Genomic DNA, 19,763 nt, shown 5'->3' with positions numbered 1-19,763 from the left:
CTCCCAATTATCTTTGTGGGTATTTTTCTCTCCATCCCCCTGGAATGGGTTTATTTCTGGTTTACTCTTCTCCGATGCGTTCCATGTGGGTATGTGGGTGGCAGCATGTTCTTTATCAAAGCAGAGAGACATGATTAGTCCATTCAGAAAATGTAAATGCAGCTTTGTGTGTTATGCAGCATTTGGACAAAAAAAAAAAAAGGGGGGGGGCTGTAAGCGGCAACAAAGCCAGTCAATAATAAGACACAATGTTAAGCCTTATAGGTAGTCCAGAGTAATCATGAATTGAGTCACATTTTAAGTTCCCAGTGGCTTTAAATGAACATGCTGAATCCGTGTAAAAGTGTTCCATGACAGCTTATCAAAATGCAGTCCAAAACTAGCAGAATAAGTGAAATGCATTGTGAGTGTCCGTGCTTTGTAACCAATATTAATTTTGATTCATGGCTCCTTATCTGTGGTGTGTGGCTTCATTTATCCCGAACCTCAGTCCCACAATGGCAAATACTGCCGCTTTACAGGTTTCAAATGTGGGAAATATTTTTTCATTGAAAGATGTGTATTTTATTTTACTGCATATTTCAAGAGATTAAGAGCTAATACTATGGATGTGTAATTAAAATAAATTATACAGAAAGGTTGCAGTGAATCCGTCAGGGTTACAAAATGGAATTCTTACTTAACAACTAAGTAGTGTGAATGTGTTCATATTCCCTTGAATGCTAGAACTGAGATCTAGAATCACTCAAGTCCCATTTACTAACTCATATCACACTATCTAAATTACCATTGTGCATTGGTTATTCACCCCCAAAATACTTGGGATTCCTTATGATAATCAGAATTTATCAATTTAAGATTCTATTTATCTTGGGAACTTATCTTGCCTCTATTACTGCATTATCTGAGCACCTCAAGTCTTTAAGATACTTATCATGGTGAAGTACTGTTATTCCCATTGTAAAGATGGGAAACTGAGGCACAGAGAGGATAAGGAACTTACCCAAGGGGACACAGAAAACCTGTAGTGGAGCAGGGAACTGAAACTAGGTGTCCCATGTCCTAGATTAGTGCCTTGACCACTTTCTTTTCTGACATTCTCAGACTTGGATCCCTCACTCCCTATTTAGGGGCCCAAATAAAAGTGACCCAATTTTGAGGAGTAATGAGTTCTCACAAATCTCATTGCTATTAGTGGGAGCTACAGATGTCCTTCGCCATTCTGAAATGGGCCTAAATGTGGAGTTAGGACCTTAATTTTAGCCATCCACGCTTGAAAACGTTGGCCTATGAAAATTACACAAATTATGGTTAAATTTAAAGAAACAGTTGTAAGGGCACCATTCCTGTCCCCCATTTAAAATCAGCCGCATGCTGTTAAACAGCAAACGCCGCCTTTTTCCTATGACACAAGCATCCAGCTGAACCATTTGTATTCTCCCTGGGGTTAAGGGAGCTTGCAAAATGTGTTTGCAACTGTACAGAAATACTTCTTCAGCTCACAATGACACCAAATGAATGTGTAAGTGCCTTATTTACAGTTTCTGAATTACATATGGATAGGAATAATTAAAGCTTTTTAATTAGGGACATCAAAAAGTCAACACCAAAATCTCCACGTTAAGGAAGAGTTCTGCAGACTATTAACTATTATATTATTATGATTATTATTTTGTTCTGTGTTTGTAAAGCACCTAGCACCATGGGGTCCCGGTCCAAGACTGAGGTGCCTAGGCCCTATTGCAATGCAAATAAATAAATACTACTCCTTTAATAAAATTGTTATTTACAGTTGCACAGAGATAGCACCAGTCAACTATTAAGTACCCATTATCCTAGCTGCTGTGAAGACTTGGAGTAAAAACACTGTCTGCGATCCAAATGCTCACAAAATAATTTAAAATACTGCTTTAAAACGATTTGTTGTGGTAATGCTAGCATGGGGATTGGTGTAACCGGCAGAGATCAAGTTATTTAATGGAAATATTCCCATTGGCTTCACTGAATGTTGGACTAAGCCCTTAGAGATGTGGGGACAGATCCTCTGCACGTGTAAATCAGTGTAGTTGCACTGGCTTCAATAAAGATAGGCCCATTTAAACGAGATGAGGATCTGGCCCAAGCTTTGTAGGTTTCATTCACATCAGGTATTTCCCCAGCTCTGGATGGCTCCTAAAAGAGCTTTTCTTCACTTCACTGTCATGTTCTTTACAATGTTGCTTCATAGTCTATCCTTTATATTTCTCCAATTTCACAAATTGTTTTAAATTGCTGAGTGTAAAACAGCCCCCTGAGAGTCGCAATGATTGTTCATTTGGCATGTCGGTTTCCAGCAGGATATGTGCCAATTAAGAGGATTTGACTGTCCTTGTCAAAGACGGAAACATCCCTATGGGGCACATCTGGGATGTCAGAGGAGTCTCTGTTGTTATTTCCAAAGGCAATTTTGAAACTCTTGATCATAATGTTGTTCCTGAAGTGTTCTAACTATTCAGGCTGTTTGAAATTTTCTGTCAAAATATTTTTTCCCATGGAAAACTGGCTTTTGGCTAAATGAAAATTTTTAAGGAAAGTTTCTGCTTCCCCCCCAAAAATGTCATATTTAATTAGAAAACTGAAACCCCCACAGTCCCCCAGCCCCAGAAAATTTCAGCCAAACTCTTTTTGCTCTTTGGCAGTGTTGGGGTGACATTTTTCAGTTTTCATCCCTGGAATAGCTGGTTTTCTGGTTTCCAACCAGTTACTAAAAAGTCAAAATTTTTCTGCTGAAGATTTTTGGTTTCTATCGAAATTTTCTGCCGAAAAAAGCAAAACATTTTTTAGAATACAACACTGTCCATTTCCACTCGCAAGATACATCAGTTGTGGAAAATGCAGTCCATGCCACATTGATGAGTAATCATGAGGGGTGAAAGAGCATTTGCACATGTCGGGCTTTCATTTATCTGTGAATTCCTTATTCTTTGTATCCAGGAGATATTGTTTACATATCTGCAGGCAGCTCTTCCCACTGTCAATTAAGAATCTACACATACAGATGCTAAGAAGAACATTATTCTCCAATTGCTTCATTGATTCAAACAAAACTATTGAATGTTACCTACAGCACAATCAATCGACATTGCCAAGGTCCAGTCCTGTCCTTGTTACCTTCATTAAACGTAAGAGTGGTAGCTTTTAGGATATCCATCTCTGCAATGGATGTGACATTGGACAGATGTCCCAAGCTTCATCAGAACAAATATATATATGGAAAGCCCCTGGGGCCAAAACAAATATAGAGGCTTGAGGGGAGTATAACTGATGTGCTCACACAAATCGGTCTGGAGCCTGTGAACCAAGGCAGCGAAACAGGATACGTGGGGAACTGTGCGACTGTTTGGTTAATCACATATAAAGACTTTAACCTTTAGGTCAACTAGTTCCAAGTTGCTCCCATCTTGTGTCAGTTTGGTGCTACATACGATATTGTATGGAGACTCACTCCACTTACTACTGGGATACGTACCCACAACTGACCCCATTACTGGAAGTCTCAGCAAAGACACCAAGGGCTGAATAGCCCAGTGGAGTCAATGGAGCTAGGCGGATTTACACCAAACCAGGAATCTGGCTCATTGTCTAAACTTTCGTCCAAAACTTTTTCGCCCTCCTATTGTAACATTAACATTTAACATTTTCCAGACCAAGGAAGTGTTGCACTCAAGAGAGGAAACTCACCAGTAATTTTACAGCATTAAATAGCTGTACGTAAAGTTAGAAGATCATGAAACAATTCCTGTGGCTATCAACAGATGCATTACACTGCAAAAAAAATCCTAATCCTGGTAACTGCCCCATTATGTTTGTCAGGACTGTGAGCTCCAACGGGAAGATGCAGGGAGCCAGGAATGTAGTAAGATGTGTGAAGAGAAACACGTGCTTACCACACTGCTTTAATCTACTTTATCATCAGCTCTCAAGGAACATAAAGGTCTCCTGCTTGGAGCTTAGAGGTTTACCAATGTCCCCCCATGCTTAGGGTTGGGCTTCTATGTTGGAGTCACCCTCAGCAAATAGCAAAATGGGCCATGTTTATTCCTCATTTATGAGGATAATGAATAAAACAGCCAATGAAGACAGCATGGTCAGGGCATCAGTGGTTCATTTCTGCCTTATTTCCCCAATTACTCAAACCCAGCATTCAATAATTAAAAACATTACTGGGTCTTTATGGCATTTGAATCTGAAAGATTATATGCTCCCAAACATAATGGGATGGAAACATTCATGAATATATAGAGCTCTGTTAATGAGTTTTTGGAATAAAATGGATAAGGGAATAATACATATTTCATAACTAGAGCCAGTCCCAACTATTAGTCATAAATAATATTCATTATGATAGCCCTTAACTGAGATCAGGGCCTCATTGTAACACATACTATGAGACAGTCCGTGCCTTTAAGAGCTTATACTCCAAATCGACCTGACAGACAAAGGAAACAAAGAGGGACAAATTGACTTGTTCCTAGGTCACATTCAGGATTAGCCCCCCTCGCTCCTGGCTCTCAGTCTAGGACTCTATCCACTAGGTCATGCTATTCTCTGAGCCCTACTGAACCTCTCTCTCACTGACAGTGGGTTTACACCAATGTAACTGTACGGAGGCAATTGGAGTAACTCCTGATTTCCACTACTGGAAGTGGGTGGAGAAACAGGGTCTGATGTAATGCCCACGGAAGTCAGTGGAATCTCCGATCTCTGGGCTTTGGCTCAGACCTGATTAATGTAGCCTTTTTGATGGTTATCAAATCATCCCTGAACCGATCCTATATTTGTAAAACCATTTTGATGATTATGTGATGAAGGGGTTTGATTAATAGTTTTCAGCCTAGGGTTTGTTTACAACTGTTTGCTTCAGACACTCAGCATTCGCTATCCATCTTGTGACGGGTCACGTGGCACTGTTTCTGCTCCCTGACAGGATGAGTGGAAGTTTTAGAAAAGGAGAACAAATACGGAATAGTGAGCTGTCATGACAAATATTTTGTGCTATAAATGGTACAGCTTCCAGGATATGTGGACATTTCAAAAATGCCAGGCAATGATCTAAATACACACAAATAACATGACCTCAAGTGAACCAAACCGGGTGAGTTTAAAAGTGTTCATAAATCATTCTTTGTGAAATACTCAACTCACTACCAGTGCTAACTGCAGAGACAGCACAGTTCATGGAGACTTGAATGGGACGACAGGACACCCAAGTCCTGTTCATCATTTTAATGTTGATCTGCTGTTTTGTCTATTTAGACCAGTGGTGCCCAATCTTATTACACAGGAGGGCCACATAAACCCAAGCACAACCTTGTGTGGGCCAAACAGATACGGTTACATATGTATTTAGAAATAAACAATCTATGTACATTGTCTATTTAAAAACAAATAAAGAAAACAGTGCATAAAACGTGCATCAGAATGATAGAAAATGGAGAAAACCAGTAAACGCAACTAAACTAAAATGACATAAACATGATGACAACGCACTAATGAATCAGCCATTAGTCTATTGTGTTGAAGCAGGCTGCGGGCCCTATGAAATGCTCTGGTGGGCCGTGTATGACCTGTGGGCCCTAGGTTGGGCACCTCTGATTTAGCCTGTAAGCTCTTGGGAGCAGGGGCTGTCTTTTATGCTTTTACATAGCACCTGGCACAATGAGGTCCCAGGCTAGGAGTCACTGCAATGTCAACCCTAATAACTAATTGACCGACATTTCTTACTGCTTTGCATTTGGATTCCAGAAAATCTGCATAGAGCTTCTTTTTTTTTAAACTTTAAAACAAAAAAACCTTAGAAGTCCAACAGGGACAGTGTTTATTCACCTGGGGTGAAATTCACCTCTGTGGAGAGGATCAGCACAAGGCCCTGGCAGCATTTAAATCTGACTTAAACCAATTGTTTTTTGCCCCTCTGCACAGGGTCAATTTCATCCCAATACAGTTAGCTGAGTCTGTCGCTACAGTAGCAAGACCCATGACCCAGCCATTACTTCTAATGGCTCTTCAGCGCTGCGGCAGAACTCCTGTGCTTTGAAGCTGATCTGCTTCGCAAGGCATTGACACGTTGAACTTTATTTGAACACATACGGCTGGAATAACCTTTCCCATGTCTCAGGGCTTTGTCGGGATTGCTAGTGTTAAGTGATTTGCAGTAGGGTGAGAAGCAACAGATATTTCAAGGAAACAGGGAGCTAACCGCATTGCTGGGGTGTCTGCCACAGTTCTCAAAATGGGGAGTTCCTACCAGCCTGTAGTTTTGGGGCTACCTGCTGCCCTGCACAATCATCGCTGCCAGGGCCTGGATTCCTACAGGCCTAAATTCTGTCCGTATTTGAGGTCACCCTGCTCTCTCCATGTAGGCAGAAGCATTTCTCTGTAATTCCCCTTTTCCAGGAGAACTTGCCCAAACCCCCATCTCCTCTAGTTGCTGCTTAATCCCATGAAGCAGAAAGCAAATCAAGACAAGAGAAAAGAAGCAGTTAGTGTGACTGAGATCTCAGATAGTTTGGGATAGGAAAAGTTTGGGACGGACAAACGGCCAGCAACTTTGCTGGGACTAGCAGATAAGGAAGAACACAAAAGGAAAGAGCAGAGGGTGTGGAGTTTGTGTTCAGTCCTTAAGAAGTTCAGAAGAAAAGAAATGCAAGCATCCGAGAGTCACACAGCACAGAGAGCTGGGGCCTGAGTGTATTGGACTCGTGCCACTAGATACAAGATGCTTCCACAGAGATCTTGTGAGGGGATGTGGAGCCCAGGTTCGCAGTTTATAGCTGTAGTAATGGCAACAGATTATGGTGTGAGGATTAGGGTTACCATATTTTGTGCCTCCTAATGGAGGACACTCCCGGGGGGCCCGCCCCCGCCCCAACTCCGCCCCCTCCCAAAGTCTCCGCCCCCTCCCCTGCTTCCCGCGAACATTTAATTCGCGGGAAGCCTGAAGCAGGTAAGGGGGGTGTGTGGGGGGGGGAGGAGGCGCGGCCCCGGCCGACCACCCCCGGCTCCCGGCTCCCAGCCCCGCGGGCCCGGCCCGGCTCCCCGCCCGGCTCCCCGAGCCCGGCCCGGCTCCCCGAGCCCGGCTCCCCAACCCCGGCCCGGCTCCCCGAGCCCGCGGGCCCCAACCGGCCCCGCGCCCCCAGCCCCGCGGGACCGGCCCAGCACTGCGACCCTGGCCCGGCCTGGCCCCCGGCCCGGCACCGCGCGCCCGGCCCGGCTCCCGGCCCGGCACCATGCCCCCGGCCCCGCACAAAGAGGCCCCGGCCGAGCCTCCCGATTTTCCCGGACATGCCCGGCTTTTGGGGATTTCCCCCCGGACGGGGATTTGAGCCCCCAAAAGCCGGACATGTCCGGGAAAATCCGGACGTATGGTAACCCTAGTGAGGATGATTGCCTGTCATTGCTCTGTCACATGCTCCTGCCTCACTGGCCATTTCTCTCTAGTGGGAGACAGCCTCTGGATCTCAGCACCCTGAATGACAGGGCTACAACAGGCCTCACTGCAAGCCACTCCTTCTCCTCCTCTCAACATTTTTCTCTCCGACCAGCAGGAGTTTCTATTTTCAAAGCTGCCTGCTCTCTCTCGTGCCATAGGGCTCAGCTCAAAGAAGAGTGGAACCCAAAGGCAAACTGAATCCAAGACTTCTCACATGCTCAGAAAATCCTATTTGGTTCACTTCTCTCCCAACCCCCTTCTTTTTCATGCACATCACAAAACCCACAGTAGCTGATCCCAGATGAACGAGTTACAGGAGACATGGTTTCCAAGAGCCTAAGTTATTTGGTTTGAGTAAATCCGCCCCCCCGTTTCCTTTAACAGACCTTTTCCTTCAGGTTCAGTTCCCAGGTTAGGTGAAACCAAATACATCCACTAGTCTAGCTTACAAAGCATAACTAGAAATCCCTTACTACTTCCCACCACCCCCGTTGCTATTCCACTCTTTCTACAGAGCAGGTCTAGACTTACAACACTGCATCAGCACACCTCTGCCGCTGTAGCACTTAAGTGAACACGCTCCTGCGCTGACAGTAGGGTTACCATATTACAGGTTCCCCAAAAGAGGTCACTGCCAGAGGAGGTATGAGGGAGGTTACAGATGGGGGGCGTACCTGCAGCAGGGCTACTCACTGCAGGCAGGGGGCAGTGTTGATCCTTGTCATAGTGGCAGGGTGGTTGGGCCCAGGAACCAGCACCAGCCAATCAGCACCTCCCTGAGGGCCCCCCTTGCCAGGGCTGGCAGGATCCGGCAGCCGCAGGGAAATGGACCAATCAGGAAGCAGACCAATTGGGGCTCTTTCAGAGCTGCAGCATCTGCTCTGCAAAAGTCCTGGACATTGACTCTTATTTGAAAAATCCGCCTGGATGGAGGGCCAAAAAAGGCAATGTTCAAGGAGCTATTCCCCGTCAGCATAGTTCATCCACCTCCCCAGAAGGTGGTAGCTATATTGATGGGAGAAGCTCTCCCACTGACATAGCACTGTCTACACAGGGGGCGAGGTTGATATAACTACGTCGTTCAGGGGTGTGGATTTTTCACACCTCTGAGCAATATAATTCTACCAGTCTAGGTCTGTAGTGTAGACCTGGCCTTAGTCTGTGATTTAGAAAACATGGCCTTCAGCAACTGATAGTTAATTGTCAACAGCTGGATTTCACCTGTCCTGATTGCAAATGATTGGTGTACTTCTATTGTCTGGGCCAAATAGTGGTGTGAATGGGTGCAGCTCCCTTCACGTCAATGGATTTCTGCACATTTACACCTGCAGAGAATTTGTCCGTGTTTTCTGACCTATCACCCACTAGCAGGGAGGAGGAAGGCATCATTTCCATAAAAGAGTTAACCCTTAGCCTTCCAGCCTGGCAGGCTGTGTTCCAGCCACAATGTTTGCACTGACCCTTTATCCAGGCGAGAGATGTGCCAGACCTGCAAATGAGATCCACCGTTTCCCTTTCTGGCACATACTGGTACCTCTGGTGCAAACATCAGCTACATGCTGAAATAAGTCCCAAAAGGTCAGAACCTGAGCCAATTTCACCCTAATCATCCATAAAGGATAACCATCCATAAAGGATAACCAGTTATTTACATTTATCCCCATAGTAACTGGGATGTCAGAGGGATCTGTGAGCAATAAGTAGCCAATCAGATTACCTGTTTCCACACATAGGTCCCCGAAATTAAACCAAATCCCAGGAGTCAAGAAATCTAGAAAACTAATGGAAACAAGGCAGAGCAAAGCTGTCTCTAAAGAGGATGTTTCCTAAAGTTCTTCATAAAGCGTCCAATCATCTTTAAGGGAAAAATTAGCTGATGGCCCAAAATAGAGAACGAGCATGTCAGATTCTTCTCCAAATCGCCAGTGTCTGGAAAGGCTCTGGAAATCTCACAAGAGCAGGCTTCCTAGTAAGAGCGCCAGGAGAAAAATACAGCAAGAACATCCAGTAGTTCAGCTTCTAGTACCCACTGAAAGTTGGAAGTGCCAGGATGCAAGGAAATAAAAAGGAAAAGGAGAAATACCCCATGGAAGGGCAGTGTATTGACTGTGGTTTGATTCTGAGCTTTTGACAATGGTTTGAGTCACTCGTTGTCTGAACGGATGCACGGATGGAGTCTGATTGTTGGTCTGGCTCAAGGCTTTTGTCTGGTTTACGGAATGGTTTCTATATACTGTAGGGCCTGTTCCATGGAGAGCCAGATAATGATGGAGGCACCAGGCATCAGTCTGCATGCGCATTGCTTCAAGGGGAGCTGCAGTTGCTGCACTGTACAAATCGTTCTCTTCATCAAAAGCCAGTTTAAGTTTTGAGCGTGGAGTCCGTTCCTGTCATTACTCAGCACACAGTACGTGGAACAATGCTCACTGGGCGTTTTGCTTGTAGTAAGGATTGGACCTATAGCATGTAGTACAAGGCAGCTCCATTTCAGGTCTCCGCTCTGTTTTAGGTAAAACAGAGTAAAGAACAGAGTACTACGCTGGCTTTTCAGCCTCAGCATTGCTTCCGTTTGAGTTTCAGGGTTTGTGACAGACCTTTAGGGATAAATCCTGTTCTCACGTTCAGGCAGGTCCAATTTCCATCATTTCCCCCAGCATCACGGAGAGCAGGATTTTGCCCTTAGTGATTAGTGCAAATGGGATTTATTGGAGCTATAGAAAATATGTTGCCTCTGTTAATTTCTAGGCCAGATTTAAAAGGTCTGCCTGTGCGATCTCGTGCAGATGAGGAAGGGTCACTGTGATGCATCAGGTTACAAAAAGCCTTTGCTCCAAAAGGACAGGTAGTTTTCAGATTCACAAGCGTCTACTTTCCCCATGGAAGTATCATCCTGAAGCAGTTTGCTCTGTGCTGCCCAGGGGCCTTAGGCAATAGGCTGGAATCCTGGAAACGGACTCGGTTGTTAGGTTACGGTCTGCACAGGTACTGTAATTGGACTTCCGGATCCTAATGAGCTAGACTGAGAGTTGACGCAGTCATCGGGGAGACGGAAGCACTGAATGGGACAGCCACAAGATAGCACAGACACTGCAGAGCTCTCCCTCCATCTTAGCTTGGGAGGAGAGGAGGGGTGTTTGCAACCACTTGGAAAAACCCGTAGAAAACCAGCAGTTTCTAGCAGGGCTCTTCTGCTGTATTTATTTGTGCTACCCTAGCAAGCAGCGGGTGATGGGGAGTGGTTGCGCTGGAGAGAACTATCATGTCACCAACAAAGGGAAATGACCCCGAATGGGGAATGAGCAGCAGGAGCTGGTGGATTCTAAGGAACAAGTGTCCAATTTTACACTCCCAGTATATGGAATAGGGAGTTCAAGGCTGGCATTTTCAAAGAGCCTAAAACAATGAGGTGCCCAAGTCACCTTGGAAGTCAGTGAGAGTTGGGTGCCTAATTCCCTGGGTCTTCTTGGAAAATCCCATTCTAAAACACTGGCTGGATTAGCCCCCAGATGCTTTTCCTCCCCTGCTATCAACTGGATGTGCCTTCATAACCAATGGCCCTCAGAACACAGCTGTGAAGTAAGTCAGGGGAATAGTCAGTGGATTGCCACTGACCCAGGAATATTGTGGGTGCGGGGAGGTCAGGGGGTAGGGGTGGGAAGCTCTCCACCTATTCCATTCACTTTCTTAATGAGGGTTTTGTTGCAGCCTTGATGAGTCACACAGGGGCCATGCTCTGTGGAATTATGTGATCTAACATGGCACGTCCTGTCACATTGCATCTCGCAGTAACTCAGCTACGGGATGCCTCACTGCTTCACAGGCTGCCTCCCTGCTGTAGATTCAGATGGAGAAGATCTCTCCCAGGGTGCAGAATGGAAGGGAGTGTGAGTTAATTGCACCGTACTTTCGCACTGCCTTGCATGTGCATTTTCATTCCCCAGCCTTTGCAGTTTGGATGTCGCCAGGAAATGGATCCCTGTTGAATTTACACCGGGCTTGGATTGCTAATGGCAACACTAAATAATATGGGTCCCAATAGCAAGAGCTATGATACGCCATAGAACACTGCACCGTGTTAATGGTTACTCTCTGCTCCCTCTTGTAGTCTGTGCCCTGGCATGCTTCACCCAGTTGCTCTGGAAGCAGCAGTCTATTGAATGCCTGACTGAGATCCAAATAGATCTAGATTTCTGCTTCCCGTGCTAAGGGCCAGATCAAAACACCATTGATGACTTCAGTGGGAGGAAAGACAGGCCTGGTATCAGTAATTCTATTGGAGACGGCCTTCTCTTGTATCACAGCAGGATGAGAGGGATGCACAGTGGGTTAGGTTAGGCTGGTCCCCTCCATGAGATGAATAAAGTGAACAGAGAGGAAGAGTGGCCCAGTGGTTAGAGCACTAGCCTAGAGTTTGGCACAAATCCGTGCTTCACCCCATCTTCCTGTTCGACATGGGCAAGTCTCTGTGAGCTGTAGAATGGGGGAATAGCCCTCCCCTACCACCGAGGGGTGTTCTGAGGATAAATACTTGAATGACTGTGAGGGGGCCAGATAAGTTCCTTAGACAGACAGTGCACACTCCAAGCAGGGCCAGGCCCGGGCCCAGAAGTACTGTCAAGACATTGGTGCGCTAGGATAACCAAACAGCTTTGAGGGAAAATTGGGTTTCTGACCAAACTAAATATTTCTGCAAGAGCATCCTCCTTCTGCAGAAAATGTCAGTTTTTCCATCAAAAACCTGAACTGCCCCCAAAACCAAAATGTTTTCATCTTGTGGTTGAAAACTTCCAAAATGTCAGTTAAGAAACTACTGCCAGGATGCCTCATGAGAACTGCAGTTCAGCTGCCTTCGTCTCTGCTGTCATCCACTCCACATCTCCCATGATGCACTATGGCCAGGGATTCCCTTGCGGGGGCTCAGCAAGAGTTCGAGTGAAGCACCTGGGTAAGCACTTCTTCCAGAATAAGGATACGTTCCTGAACTGGGGCCCGTGGCAGGTCAGATCATTGCAGGTAATTTTAATGGAGAGCTACAAATCAAGAACGCAGGACTGTAGAGGCCGAGAACTGTGTAGGACAAATGAGCCAGATCGTAGCTGGTGAAAAACGACATATGTCTATTTACATAACAGGTTTACTCACTCAGTGCTGCCTCCGCATGGACGGATTGATTAGATGACCTCTTGAAGTCCCTTCCAGCCCTACATTTCTATGGTTAGACATGTGTAGACCAGGATGAGGGCATTGCAAGTCAGCATGAAGATGCAGTGGCGGAGCTAAGTGGGAACAATGATTATCAAAAAACATTAGAAATCAGGGTTGAAGAGCATTGGCAGATCTGCATGAGGTGAGGGGGGAATTGCACAGCACCCTACCTACTCTCTGTCAACATTTTTACTCACTCATCTTGAGAGACAAAGCACTGGGTCATGTAATGTTTACTTTTAGTTTCAAATGCAAGGAGCTAGCAGCCAGCCTAAAAAGCAGACACATAAATCCCAGGTTGATTGACACTCCATACATCAGGCCAGAAAGGATTTATTAAAAGAGGCTTCCCAGCAAACATTAGTCATGTGGGGTTCTGGGCAAAAACCTTCCAAAACATTTTCACACGTATTCACACAAACAAACAACATTAACTTGCTTCACGTCCCCCTTGCATTGGCTGCTTTGGCAAATAGTTTTAGAAAATGAGCTTATTGGCAGGAATGTTCACAGAATGATCAGATTTTAAATCAACAACAGATGTTACAAGTGAGAGGCAAATATTTGAACTTATAAATCTGAAGATTCATTTTTTTTATTACAACAGAACCTAGCAGAGCCAGTCACGGTCAGGACATACTGTGCTGTCTGCTGGACAAACATAGATGGAAGCTTGAGTCTAAAAGATATACTTATCCAATCAGAGAACAGAAGCAATACTATGTATCCAATCAAAATTAAGCAATATGGCTCAAAATGTTGGGTATCAAATATTTAAAATGAACAACCTACAGACAAGATCTAATAGAAAAATGTGGGAGAAGGGGAATTAAAGAAAATCTTTAATTTTTTTTCCTCCCATTCTCACCCCCAGCTGTTTTGAGGACATCATTCTTTAAAATTTCAATCAGTTCCACAGCCAGTGATTACAAAGGGCGACTGGGGGGGTGGCAGGAATGTCTCATTTGAATTTAAAAAAAATTCAGCAAGACGAGTACAGATAAAAAAAATTTTTTGGCAGAAATTATTCAGTGGAAAAACTCAAATTAATAAATTCCAGAACTCTTTAAATAGCTCAAGGAGAAGTCAAACAAAAAAGGAGGTTGAATTCATTCAATAAATTAATGGCTCAGCTCTGGTCATGTGGAATCCAGTGCATGGGCAATGTACTATAGTGTTAAGGAACAACAGGATCTTTGGATAACATTGGACATAAGCCCTTCGGAATTACCAGACTGGAGCAGAACCAAAGTTCACTAGACCAGTATCCCGTCTTGGGCAGTGACCAGCACCAGATGTTTCAGAGGAAGCTGTAGCAGCTGTGGGACAATCTGCACACACACCCATTAGGCCTCATCCTGGTCTCTAAAGATTAGAGATTGTTTTAAACCCTGAAGCATGAAGTTTAATGTCTGAAGCTGTATTCCCTTGTGGACCTTGCAGGTGCACTGCTGCAATCCTGCATCTCCCTGTGGGGAAGAAGTCTCTGTCTCATTGGCTAATTGCCCCTTCAGTCCCATTCTCTTTGGGGGGGGGGGGAAGGAAGGTGGTTGGAGGGCCTTAGACCCAACGTGTTCTAAAACAGGAAGCAAACCCAATTCAATACTGGGCTGCCCACCAGCCTTCCCCTGGGGTGTCCATGCCCTTTTCTTCCAGCTCAATTTACGAACATCCCTCACTCCCTGGTGTCTGTCTGCTCCTCCCCAGTGGCTGCTTTGGTTAGCAGGTCAGTCTCTCCTTAACTCAGCAAGCAAAGCTCCTTTCAGGCAGAGACAGCTCTCCGTTCTTCCTGGCCAATCAGCCCTGAACTGAAGTGAACCAGGCTGACTCCTTTTATTCCCCCTCCAGGCCTAACATTGGCTGCAGGTAGAGTGAGGTGGGGCTAACTGGGCTCATTGATTCTCCTTAACCCCTTAACTGCTGGCATTGCAGCTCAAGCTCTCCAGCCTAGGGAGGGGAGGTGGACTTGAGCCATCCACATTGCTATTTGTAGCATGCTAGCCTTAGCCCTGCTAGCGCAAGTCTGTCTACCCAGGCCGGGAGGCGCAAGTCTGTCCACAACGTAGCCACATGCCTACAGCCAACTGGATTTGGGATAGCTGCAGCTAAAGAAGGTTCTTAATCCCCCCTGTGTAATGCTGAAAGAGTGAAGCACCCCTATCCCCACATATTCTTCCAGAGAAAATGAATAGGTGTCTCTCCTTCAGCTGTCAGGCAGGAGCCAAATCTCTGTCTCTTTCTGAAAGGCAGGTGGGTTGTGAGAGTGACATGCTGTTCATTTGAAAGGGAAAATTGCTGGTGGAAGCTATATTGATTAACACCCAAAATTGCGGATTTCATGGATCACCCAGGTGTGGGCTCATAGAAAAGTCACCCCTCTCTGAAGGGGAAAGAGTGACTCACACAGCCACAGCTGCTGTTCCGAGTCTGCAAGGACTTTCCATGCACTTCTCAGGTTTCCTCAATGGAGGAGGGGTTTAAAATACATGTTTAAGTGATTTCTGGGTTGGGAGAAGATGTCAGCTTGGAAGTCCTGGAAATTACATGGGGGCAGGGGGAGAATGGTTGTCTTAGATTCATAGATTCCAAGGCCAGAAGGAACTGTTGTGAGCATTCTAGTCTGACTCCTACATAACACAGGCCAGGGACCTGCCCCAAATGAATTCCTGTTCGAACTAGAGCAGATCTTTTAGAAAAAAAATCCAGTCTTGATTTTTAAGTTGCCAGTGATGGAGAATCCACCATAACCCCTGGTAAATCGTTCCAATAATTATCCTCACTGTTAAAAATGTACATCTTATTTCCAGACTAACTTCATCTCAATTCAACTTCCAGCCACTGGGTCTTATCTCCCCATTCTGCATGAGTTCTTGAGATCTGAAAATTTTTCCTTCCCCAAAATTGAATGAAAAGTGAAAATCTCAATATTCTGGGGGGGAAGGAAAAAAAAATGAGGTCAATCAAAATGTTTTGTTTCAATTATTTCAAAATATTTCATTTTATTGTTGATCTATTTGTTTATACCTTTCGTGTAAACTAACTAACATTTTGAAACAAAAGTTGTTCCAAGAAGAAAAAAATATTTTGTTTAGAAAACATCAAAAATGGATGTTTCAACAACTTCAAAACTTTCAAATAAACATTTGAATTGAGAGTTTTCTTGAACTGTCTTTATGGCAAACAGTTTTGGTTTTGACAAATGGACATTTTCTGACCAAAAAAAAACAAAAACCAAACAACCCTCAGATTTCCACCAGCTACCGGAAACCAAAGCCCACAGAAAGGTTCAGCAGCATGGTCAGCAGATCAGTCATAAAAAAAGAGCTTCTTATTTGCTGACAATCTATTCACAAATTGCAATAGCATGAGGTTCTAGTGGTAAAGGCCAAATTTCTACATTTATAGGAAAGTACCACTGAATACCTTCCTTTATTTCTTATACAAAGCCTGGTACCTCCCATATAAGGGGTGGCCTGTTCAAAGGCCTACAGGCGTTAGATACCAAATCCCATTGAATTTCAATGGCTCCTTTGAAGTCCCAACCTTAATGAATGGCCTAGTCCAGTTCTTTTACTGGTTTTCAACAGCCCGACATGACTGATGAAAGCACAGCAGCACCCCGTGTTCTATTTGTGGCTAACCAGGTAATGCTATAGTCGTGCTGGGAGTTGTTTCCTCCATGTACTTTATCCCATTGTTCCCAGTGGAGGTGGGCAATTGATTTGGGAAGAGAGACCCTACTGATTCCCCCACCCTGCAAAAAAGAAAAACCCACCACTTATTCCCTCCCACACAAAAAATGTCAATAAAACTCAAGTGGAAATCTAGGGCCTGGTTAGGAGAAAGGAATTATTGATACCCCTATTCTACAGGCGGAATCAAGTAACTTGCCCAAGGCTGGGGTTAGTATGTAGGTGCGGGGTGGTGTTGGTGACCTGTGATATGCGAGGTCACACTAGACAAGTGGTTCTCAACCAGGGATACCCAGAGGTCTTCCAGGAGTGCATCAACTCATCTAGATATTTGCCTTGTTTTACAACAGGCTACAGAACACACACTAGCAAAGTCAGTACAAACTGAAATTTCATACACACCATGACTTGTTTATACTGCTCTGTGTATACGCTGAAATGTAAGTACAATAGTTTATGTTCTAATTTTTACCATACAATTATAAAATAAATTATATGGTAAAAATTAGAACATAAGCAATTTTTCAGTAATAGCGTGCTGTGTGACACTTTTGTATTTTTATGTCTGATTTTGTAGGCAAGTAGTTTTTAAGTGAGGGGGTACACAAGACAAATCAGACTCCTGAAAGGGGTACAGTAGCCTGGAAAAGTTGAGAGCCACTGCACTAGATGATCTGGTGTTTCCCTATAGCCTTGAACTCTGATTCTTTCAGACTCACAGGGAGTTTGTGGCAGAGCCAGGAATTAAATGCAGATCCTTCCATCCTCTCCCTCATGGAGATTTCAGAGAGCAGATTAGCGTTGTTCTGTTTCTACTCACACTCTGGTTTTCTGTGCCCTAACCTCTCCCTAGACTGCCATCGTGAAGATATGATTCATGTTACCGAATTAACACAGCGAGCGCTGAACAGTGCAATTATCAAGAAATAAACTGCTGTGAGTAGAAAATATTGTGGCACCAGCAAGAAGAATCATTAAAGGGAGTGACACAAAGGCCCATGAGGCGGGGAGCGGGGGAAAATGTTCCAAACCCAAACGACAGTGCTAATAGCAGTTCGGAGCACTTACAGGTGTAAGTGCTTGGTGCTTTATAGAACATACCTGGGGAACATGCACACACTTTCTAGCAAGAATATTCAATTAGACTCAAGGCACAGCAATACTACTGAACCAGGGGCCAGAGATCCTGGACATTAAAATGTCTTGTTCTTGTACCTGTGACTGACAAAGGGCCCAAATACCGTGGTGATGGGAACAATAGGATAGATTAGATAGATGCAGGCAGTATACCAAACAAAGACATGAATAATAAATAGATTTAAGTAGTTAAAAGGGTCTGGGAAAGCAACTTCTTTTAGAGAGGCAGTCAGTGCTTAGAGCTGTTTAAAGTTTACATGCTCCCTGCACTTAAACAAAACAGCTCCTGGATTTTGTGCTCTTTACTCCCACAGCTACCCAGTGCTTGGTTAGCCACTGGGTTATTTAAGGTCACTATGGAACTAGGGCTATGCCTGGCTAGTGTTTTACCTGCCAATGCTGAAATATCAAATGCTGAGTCAGATGGGGGTGGGATCTCTGCATCTGCGACAGCAGCGCTGGTGCATTGACATTTATCCTAGACTCAGAGGGCCAGCCCCTCAACTTGTGCATTGAAGTATATGGAGCTACGTTGAGGAACCGGCCCCCCAAGCCCTTGTTCTTACAGTTGGTGGCACCCCTGATATCCTCATGGGGGCGCTGTACCCGATCCTGACTCAAGACTGGGTCCTTTCTCCCCTTCATTCCTTCCCCTGTTGACCTCGTCTGCTCTCCCTCATCAATGCCTGTAAACAATGCCCTTATTCTCACTCTAGGAAAACAGATGGGAGGAGAGAATCTGGTGGCTTCCCTCCTCTCAGGCTAATGCTGCGCTTCAGGAATTCACAGCATGAAATATTCAAGCAATAAACATGTCTGTCTGTCACTCATCTTCTTGGCCCTGCTAGGCGCCTGTGGGTTGGGAGGTCAGAGCCCGTATGCTGCCCCAGAGTCTATTCTCCCTTTACATCACGTTTCTTACAATGCTGCTGGAGGAGGAGAAGTGGGGGACCTTCCTCTCCAAATGCCCCCAAAATAGTCTGTCTCTCCCAGCTAATGCACCAGTCTGCATTTTCAGAGGTGACCGGCGGCGTGATTCAGGGCGGTATTGCGGTGTGCAAGTATTGCTTAGGAATTTACTTCTGCAAGGCAGAAATGCCTTCAAGGTAAATCCATCTTTAAATAGCTTCCCCTAAGAGTCCTGGGAGGCTTGCTGTCATTAACAATGTGGGTGCATCTGGGTGTCAGCAATCAGAGGAAACATGGCAGCTGGCTAATGCTGCACGTGAGAAGTATCTTAGGAAAGGGAGGCAGGGCTGTTCTGAGAATGCAACTGCAGCCTCCGCTATGGCTTATGTTTGGGTAGGACTCCGTGGAGCCAAGTCACTGAGACAGCCTGTCGGCTGAATGTTCCCAGCAAACAGATGTGTCAGTGGCTGGACCCACGGCTGAGTAAGCCGTGAGTAATCAACTAGAATCATCACACTGAACTCCGAGAGCAGCCTTGAGTCAGTAACATCTGTATCTAGCATTAGCCCCCTTGCATCCCACGCAGCTGCTGTCTTACTCTATGGGAAAGGGTGGAATTCCAGCAGGTGTACCTCCCTCATGTGCTGCCTATTGGCAAAATGGCAACTGGCCTTGAGAGTTTTGTGGAACTGCCCAATGATTTATGTGAACGTCTTTGGGTTTGGTCCACTCCAATGCACATCCCTCTGCCCACCCCTCAGTCTGTTCGGAGTTCCATCTAGGGATTTAGCCGGTGATTTTCTTTAAAATTTGCAACAGGAGGAAAAGCCTGAAAGTGGGCAGTCTTAAAAGTTTGTCATTTTGAAAGGCAAAATGGGAAAGAAAAAAGGATAAGCAACCACAAAACCAGGAGCTTGTGGACAAGAACAGCAATGCCCCCTACTAGACTAAAGACAAGTCACAGAGCAGATCCAAGACCTTATTCGGATAAGAGTAAGATACAGGTGTGCATACTTACTAGGGCCTTTGGCTGGATTTCATGCTACATGTTGCCCAGTGAGATATCAGGGGTCAGCCCTCTGTGTGGCTGGGAAAGCTCCAGATATCTGCCTAATGAATGTATCATGACTCAGACTTTTGCTAGCACCTTGCCCGGAAGATGGAATGTTTCACTGTGAACAATATACATTTACCAGTGAGACAGCAGGGCTTGTTTGCCACAAATTTAATTAGAGTAGTAATACTGGCACTGCAAACAGATCCAGTTTTTTTAACTGGGAAGAGGGATTTGGTCATTAAGAAGTGAAGAACGCAGATGGCTTATCAGTTAGCAGACTAGCAAAGGCAGG

The 19,763-nt window shown here is 45.0% G+C and overlaps 1 protein-coding gene and 1 long non-coding RNA gene across 2 annotated transcripts in view; one reads left to right on the top strand and one right to left on the bottom strand.

Annotated features, from left to right (window-relative positions):
• Positions 1-19,763, top strand: part of DRD2 (dopamine receptor D2) — a 71,727-nt gene that overhangs the window by 6,590 nt on the left and 45,374 nt on the right. The gene's annotated exons all lie outside the window — the stretch shown is intronic.
• Positions 1-19,763, bottom strand: part of LOC135975924 (uncharacterized) — a 31,797-nt gene that overhangs the window by 5,566 nt on the left and 6,468 nt on the right. Inside the window, exon 2 of the long non-coding RNA XR_010593126.1 lies at positions 1-110. This is a non-coding gene — a long non-coding RNA (uncharacterized LOC135975924). The remainder of the gene's footprint in view (positions 111-19,763) is intronic.

Source organism: Chrysemys picta, chromosome 16 (genome assembly GCF_011386835.1).
Source record: "Chrysemys picta bellii isolate R12L10 chromosome 16, ASM1138683v2, whole genome shotgun sequence".
NCBI lineage: Eukaryota > Metazoa > Chordata > Testudines > Emydidae > Chrysemys > Chrysemys picta.
The sequence above is the reverse complement of the archived record's forward strand: the minus strand, read 5'-3'. Positions and strand labels throughout refer to the sequence as shown.